Here is a 7912-nt window from a genome sequence, read left to right as displayed (position 1 = left end):
TTTTTCGTAATAATTACAAAAAATTTTGTTCTCATTGTTCCGGAATAATGAAAAACTATAACATATCTCTAAGAACAGGCTTCGATACACATACTTGTCCCGCAACCTTAATATTTTTGCCAAACATAGTCGAAATCGGATAAGAACTACTCCCAATTTTATATTTAAGAGGTTTAAAAGTACCGTAGAGAAATATAACAGGCTAACTGAAAAATACGATAAAAGCTCTCAGTTGAGTATTTATTATTCTTTTACACCCGAACTTACACACTCCCCTGCAAAAACGCTCCACGTCATTTTACTAGTCATTTTACGGTCATTGTGACTCTCTGCAGCGGTTATATTCATAGTCACGTTTGCATGGGCGTGATGAACTTTTGTGACCAAATTTTCCGTTTCGTTCCTATTAATGTGATCGTGCATTCCGCTCCCACTTATAGGATGTGAGCATAGCACTGTGCTGCTCACACACGTCACAATGCTCGTCAAATGGCGGTCATTTTTCCGTCATTTCACTCTACATTTTCGAGCCATTTAACAATCAATTTTACTGCGGTTTTACCATTTATATAACCGCCATATAACGTGAATTTTACCTGCAAATTTACTTTACCTGGAGCAGCCATATGAATAAAATATAAACCAAAAAAATTGAATTTTCAATATTTATTATTTTCAATATTATTATATATGTACATGAAATTGGAACTTATATTAATCCAGTTCATATAAAACAGAAGAACTTTAATAATAAATAAACTCGCTTAATTGGTTTTTGTTTTCCAATCTCTTCTAAGCGAGCAAAAAAATAATATTAAGCTTTAGAAAAAACTCCAATTATTTGAATAATCTACAACTTAAAGCTTAGTAGAAATTCAGATCAAGAATATTCAAAGGTGTCGTGGATCCGATTGCTGTCGTAATTGAAGAACTTAAAAATGTACGACTATTAATTGAGTCAGACTTATTATTGTTCTAAATCTAATCATTCAAGCAATAATTCTGCAACCCTTAGCAGGAGTATTGATTGGTTTCAAATCTAATTCCGACAGCAATCATATCACGACATCCCTTATTATATATGCAAATGAAATTGTAACTTAAATTAATACAGTTCATATAAAGAAAAGTAAGTATTTTAATAATAAATAAACTCGCTTAATTGGTTTTCGTTTTCCAATTGAAATCTTTTCCAAGCGAACAGAAAATAATTTTAAGCTTTAGAAAAAACTCCAATTATTTGAATAATCTACAACTTAAAGCTTAGTAGAAATTCAGATCAAGAATATTCAAAGGTGTCGTGGATCCGATTGCTGTCGTAATTGAAGAACTTAAAAATGTACGACTATTAATTGAGTCAGACTTATTATTGTTCTAAATCTAATCATTCAAGCAATAATTCTGCAACCCTTAGCAGGAGTATTGATTGGTTTCAAATCTAATTCCGACAGCAATCGTATCACATCCCTTATTATATATGTACGTGATATTGCAACTTAAATTAATACAATTGATATAAAGAAAAGTAAGTACTTTAATAATAACATAAACTCTCTTAATTGGTTTTTGTTTTCCAATTGAAATCTTTTCTAAGCGAGCAGAAAATAATTTTAAGCTTTAGAAAAAACTCCAATTATTTGAATAATCTACAACTTAAAGCTTAGTAGAAATTCAGATTAGGTTTACTCTTTTTTCAGATCAAGAATATTCAAAGGTGTCGTAGAATCCGGTTGCTGTCGTAATTGATGAATTTAAAAATGTACGACTTGTAATTAAGTCAGACTTATTATTGTTCTAAATCTAATTATTCAAGCAATAATTCTACAACCCTTAGCAGGAGTATTGATTGGTTTCAAATCTAATTCCGACAGCAATCGTATCACATCCCTTATTATATATGTACGTGATATTGCAACTTAAATTAATACTGTTGATATAAAGAAAAGTAAATACTTTAATAATAAATAAACTCTCTTAATTGGTTTTTGTTTTCCAATTGAAATCTTTTCCTGTGCAAGCACATCGCTAACCTGTGTTGGCAAAAGATATGATTATACTGTCTTCGATAGATAGTCGGACGAGCCGTTACTCGACGAAGTAGAGATGACCGTTGTGTCGGTGGCAGCTGTTACAACAGCAGTTTCTAACTTTACACCATCCGTACAGTGTGATGAATGCTTCACTGCCTTTTCCAATTTCTTGGCGCCAGCAATTTTTGCTGTTTGTAAAGCTTTAGCTGTAATGCAAATATATAGATGGGTTAAAGTGGTTTTCGTATGTTATTCAACAACTCACCCTATACCATCATCACAGCCTCCTCATCAATTTTGAATATGTGTACTGTTTCAGTATTCAGACCCAGTTCGTTTGGTGCAATATTTTCGATTTGATGAATATGTATACTATCCGTTAGGCAGACAATTAGGTGCGTTCGATCCATTCATATACTGTGGGTATTTGAGCCGTAGACGCAATTGATATATTTTAACATTTGTAAACAGTTGGGTTTCTCTGCTGTCACCATCACCACTAGAGAGCTATTGAAGAAACGCTCGACCAAGATATGTTGCGATTTACGCGCATAGATTTTTTCCACCTTGTCACAGTTATTGATGGAGAAAATGCGAAAGCCATATTTACCATCCAATACGGAAATGGAACTGTGGAGGAAGAAACATTTTATAAAATTAAAAAAAATCAATAAATGATAGTTGTGTTAAAATGGGGTAAAGTATCGTATGTTAAAGTATAGCGAAGTTTGAATATGTCTAATTATTCATTCTTAGAAACATGTACGAAGGTACCTCGTAAGATATTAAAAATCCTCAACGCTTTTTTGCAATAACTTAAAAAAAACTCATATTCATCAAATTTCTGTTTAACTTCTACATATCAACCTTTACCACCAGAAGGAGTCACTATTGCTTCTACACCTATGCTATTGTTTCCTACACCATGAGCTTTATTAAAATAAACAGCTATCTCCAAAATCTCTCCAGTTTTGTCGGCTCGCGAAACCTGATATTGTAACCAACCATCTCATCGGTGATCTTATTTAAAACATGGCCGCGCCAAATGTCGACCATATGACATTACCCTACCGACTGTCTTACACCTTAAAATTTTGGGTGTGACTTTCATCAGGATCTACATTTTGGTGAGCACGCAGCCGCAATTGTTCCGAGAATTCAGAGCCGTACCAAATTCCTCAAATCCCTCGCTGGCAGTACGTGGGGAAAGGATAAAGAAACGCTCATGACTACACACAAAGCAATTAGCCAGCCGATTAAGTGCTATGCGTCACCCATATGGTCGCCAAGCCTAAAAATTACCCACTGGAAGAAGCTACAGGCCTGCCAAAATACTGCTCTCAGAATTGTCACGGGCTGTCTTCTTATGTCCCCAGAACACCATCTGCATAATGAGGCGAGAATACTCCCCATCAGGGAGAGAAACGAGATGCTGACCAAACAGTTCCTGTTGAATACCCAGAAACCTGAGCATCCCAACAGACATCTGATTGGTCAACCAGCACCGCCTAGGGGCCTAAGGAGTCATCTCCGTAAGCATTTTGAGGAAATACGGCTCCTGAGAACCCAGCCGTATGAAGCGAAAAAACACAAGCAGGTCCTTGGTGAACTCCATAAACAAGCGTCGGACCTTTATTTTAGGAATTGCCCGGTGAATCCAGTACTCAAAGAAAAGGATCCAAACCTCGCGGAAGAGGAACGCATACTCCCAGAGAAAAGCGAGTCACTCTAGCTCAACTTCGTTCTGGATACTGTAAGAGGTTAAACTCTTACCTATCCAGAATCAACCCCGACATACAAAATGTATGCCCCGCTTGCAATGTGTCCCCACATGACACCAACTTTTGAAAGCTTATGTGTGATGATGCATCATCACCACCCAAAGAACTATTAGACTGATCTTCGCAATTTTCCTCTAGTATAGTAGATGGTCTGAGAAGTCTCACCATTTTCAAAGGTGAAGTTTGTAAAGTGGTATCGCCCACTATTGTGGAGTCCCACATTTTAGATGGCGCTTCAATATCTTCTAGGAGTGTTACATCAATACTTTTTAAAGAAGTTTCATTATCCAATTGATGCCGCTCCTGTACGCATAAGTCATGCAATAGACGTTGCAGTGATTGTGCTTCTTCATATATTTCTTGTAGTTCTAAGATTATATTATTAAATTTATACCACGCAATCTTATCAACTTTCAATATGTTGTATATTCACTTACCTTGTTTACAAGGGATTTTAAAATAGTTTCCATCGGCGCTGCGCTTTTTAGCATCTTCTTTAACCATATCCTTGTTCTCGCTATGTATGTACTTAAATAGTGTGCTGTCAGGATCGGATGCTGTTTTATCACACATTTTTTCCAAACCCATAAAACTTTCATCAGACGTACGTTGCTGTTGGCATTCGAATATAGTTTCGTCACAAGATGCCTTAGTTGAGAAATTATAAGGAATCCTCTTTATAGTGTTTGCATTGTTGGATTTATTTTCATCCTCCATTTCAAATATTTTGTTCATTGCATTTCCGCTAACAGCAACGTTACTTTCGTGTTGATCCCATTCGCTACACGAGGAGCTGCGCGTGCTTCTAGCAAAGTTTGTAGATCCTCCTCTAAATCCAAGCTAAAGCGTTGGCAAGATACCGGCTCTTTAGCAGGCGTTGTAGCCTTTCTAAATGTGTTCGTGAATAGAGAAAAAAATGTTGAAGATATTGTTTGTATTAATTTTTAATAATAGGTATATATTACCATGCTAAAGTGATTTATCTTTTTAAAAGTAAAGTAATAAAGTTCTACAAGCTAGTAGCTACTTTTTAGTCAAAGATTTGGAAAAATTTCAAATTCTTATATAGTAAGCCAATTTACTCTACAGTATTTAAAACATGCATCTCCATGCTCACTCGAATGGCTCATCATAAACAAGCATACAATTTTAATGATATATTTATAAGCATTTACCGTTGCATGACAAGTAATTTCTTGACTTTTGCACGCCAAGCTTTATTTTTTTGTTTAAAATTTTTCCAATCCAGGCATTTGTATTCAGGAAAATTGAAAAAGAGCAACAAACATCCAAGTTATATTTTGTTGAACCACAGCAGACAAGTCGCGGTAATCTTCCAGGGTTTTCGTTACGAAATATCTTTTCCAGATAAGCTTATACCACTTGAGCACGCTACGTTGTGTTATTATTTTATCCAATAGTTTCTTAATGGTTGCCCCATCATTTGAAATTGTGGCCTTACCACTGGAATCAACAATATGCTTGTCCATATTACGTGAACCCAATGTAGTGCGTACAGCGTCCACAATTGAATGCGAGGTATTGATGTTGGATATGATGAATATTTTTTACATAAAAACTCATGTACCCAATACAAGTTCAGGCATACCGCCGATAACACACCTTTTAAAAGACGTTGTGTGTCCAAATCACTTCGCGGGTTTTCTTCTATGATTTGTAGCAATTCTTCAACAAACGTTGGATCATGTATGGGATGCGACCAAAGTGGACCGCCCATCTATATTTGGGAATATAAGAAACAATTTGGTGTGAACAATTGGTGCCAGTTAACCCTCTGAAAAAGCAACTGACGCGCCTTTTTGAACGGACATAACTGTTTAAACGGTTAAGCACCAATTAAGTAAGAAGGAAATAATTTGATTTATTCGAGTTTAAATACTTAAGTGGGATAGTTGAAACTTACATGATGTTTATCACCGCAATGCGCACAATTTGTATTAACATTTGGTCCAGTTGGTATACCGAATTATACTTCCGCATTGCCTTTATCTGAGATCTTGCTTTTTACAATACCCATAGGCTCTAGCGTATAGGTATCACAACCAGTGCATTGAAAAACCATTCATTGTTTGCTGTGTTCATAATATAAAGATATGGTAAGTAATTGGATTGTGGTAAAAGGCCAAAATGCTGTATACCAACCTCATGCTATATTTACACTTCGCTTGACTACTATGCATACGCACAAATACGCGTATATAAAAATTGGCAGAAATGCTCAAAAGTGGCTCAATATATTTTCCATAACGATTAGAGTGCGTTTCAATGCAATGCAATAGTATACGCAATCCCATCTCATGGCAGCATTTCATACGCAAAGGCACAGAACTATATTTGGCATTGCAGGCTTCAGGCGTATTGCCTGCCAGCACAGCCATATCATTCGCAGTTACAAGTAATGAACCCCCACTCGTCAGTGATTGTATAGCGCCATTCAGTAAGCGATTCGGACAACCATAAGGATTTAGGTCTATAACATCGAAATGCTTCTCATATGAAGTTGAAAGGTACATGAGAGTCCTATTGTGAATTTTATTATTGATTATTACAGTTAAATCACTAGCAATTGATTCGTATATCAAACCTACATTGCATCCCCTTCGCTTGGCTCAATTAAATGTTCCACTCCATTGTGTCGCATATTTACGCTAATGGAATCTACTGCCACCTTAGATAGATCATTTGCAACAATTTCACGCACGCCTGCTACTTCTTTTGCATAACTTATGCTACGTAAACCTGTTGCAGCAAGCGTTTCCAATATTCGCAGCCCATCTTCGTATTTTACACCACCAGCCGTGTTTCTTGTCATTGGCATTGCTTGCTTTCCTTTGTATTTTGTGGATTTTTATGCGCCGCCGCTTCCCGCTCTCTTATCAACCGCTTTGGGTATACATTAAGTACTGAAATACTTAAATCACGATTAAATTCTTGTACTGGATTGTAGAATACGGCCCCGCCGGCAATAAATTCTGTAGTGCTTTCTTTGATCACACGTTCGGGTGCTTTGTCGTTCGTAGCGATCTGTTAATTCATAAAATTTGGGGCGATTTTGTTAATAACGCGAAACATATATTTACCTTATTTTCAGATATTTCCTCAACTTCCATTTTGGCTTTAAACTGCTGTGCATCCAAGTTTTTGTTATCAGCTGTTCGGTGGTAGCATACGCTGGCTGCTGCTTTCGTTGAACAGTGAATCGTGGAAACTGTTTCAACAGAAGAAATATTTAAGCATTAAAGATGCACAACACTGTTTTTTTATAAATCAACGATGATAGCCAGCCTTGGGAGGTTGTTGCTGCTGCTATCGTGGCCTTGCATTACCCGGTTGCTGTTGTGGTATATACCTTGGTATAACTGGATGTGGCGTCATTGCCCCACCTGGTCCAGTTGATGCGGACCACGAACAACAACCACCACGATCTACACTGTTTGGGTTCACTTTGCTGCTGCAAACACACCTCCGTCACAATAATTAATGGAGACCATGGAGGGGTATCTCAACAAGAGAGGCTATTTTATTGCACACATAGCCGTTTTTTACACCGAATTTTCTAATCTTTTTTTTTTCAATTTTGGATAATAAATCTTAATGGTAACAAGAATTTTTTTCTTGTATGTATGTGGAAATCAAAATTTACTATTCTGCATTAGAATTGCTCACGATTATTTATACTATGCAATTACATATTTCACTTTCTTTCTTTATAAACATGCACACATTGATATGAGTTTTTTTTGCTAAAACACACTTTAGTAGACCAAAAAATATTAAAGAATGCGTATATTAATTTCTGCAAAATGTAAATCACACAAATTGAAAAAATTTTCCACTTTTCTGCAGAATTAGAAATGGCGCAAAAATGACGTATTTTGTTATCCCTATGAAAATAATAGGTGCGAGAGAGCACGATACATTGTGGGAAAGCAAAATTTGTCAGCATGCTATTTCATTTGCACAATTTTTCATTCCAAATCGTCACCTCTGTCAAAAATTCGTGTGGCTGTGTGCGTTTTTGGTCACACGATTTTTGCAGGGTCTTAAGGCTCCATTACTGGTACTTAGCACAGACTTGAC

General features: G+C 36.3%; 1 long non-coding RNA gene and 1 pseudogene across 1 annotated transcript; both read right to left on the bottom strand.

The window, feature by feature from the left end:
* Positions 1-651: 651 nt before the first annotated feature.
* On the bottom strand, positions 652-4454 carry LOC137248127 (uncharacterized). The gene is made up of 3 exons (XR_010952085.1): positions 4249-4454; positions 2296-2660; positions 652-2236 (listed from the first exon to the last, which is right to left on the bottom strand). It is a non-coding gene; the product is annotated as an uncharacterized lncRNA (long non-coding RNA).
* A 925-nt stretch (positions 4455-5379) lies between these two features.
* Positions 5380-7680, bottom strand: LOC137248649 (tRNA (guanine(26)-N(2))-dimethyltransferase-like; annotated as a pseudogene).
* Positions 7681-7912: the final 232 nt, after the last annotated feature.

Source organism: Eurosta solidaginis, chromosome 4, assembly GCF_040869045.1.
Source record: "Eurosta solidaginis isolate ZX-2024a chromosome 4, ASM4086904v1, whole genome shotgun sequence".
In the NCBI taxonomy this organism is placed as follows: Eukaryota; Metazoa; Arthropoda; class Insecta; order Diptera; family Tephritidae; genus Eurosta; species Eurosta solidaginis.
Note: the sequence above shows the minus strand (reverse complement) of the source record. Positions and strands in the feature narration are given on the sequence as shown.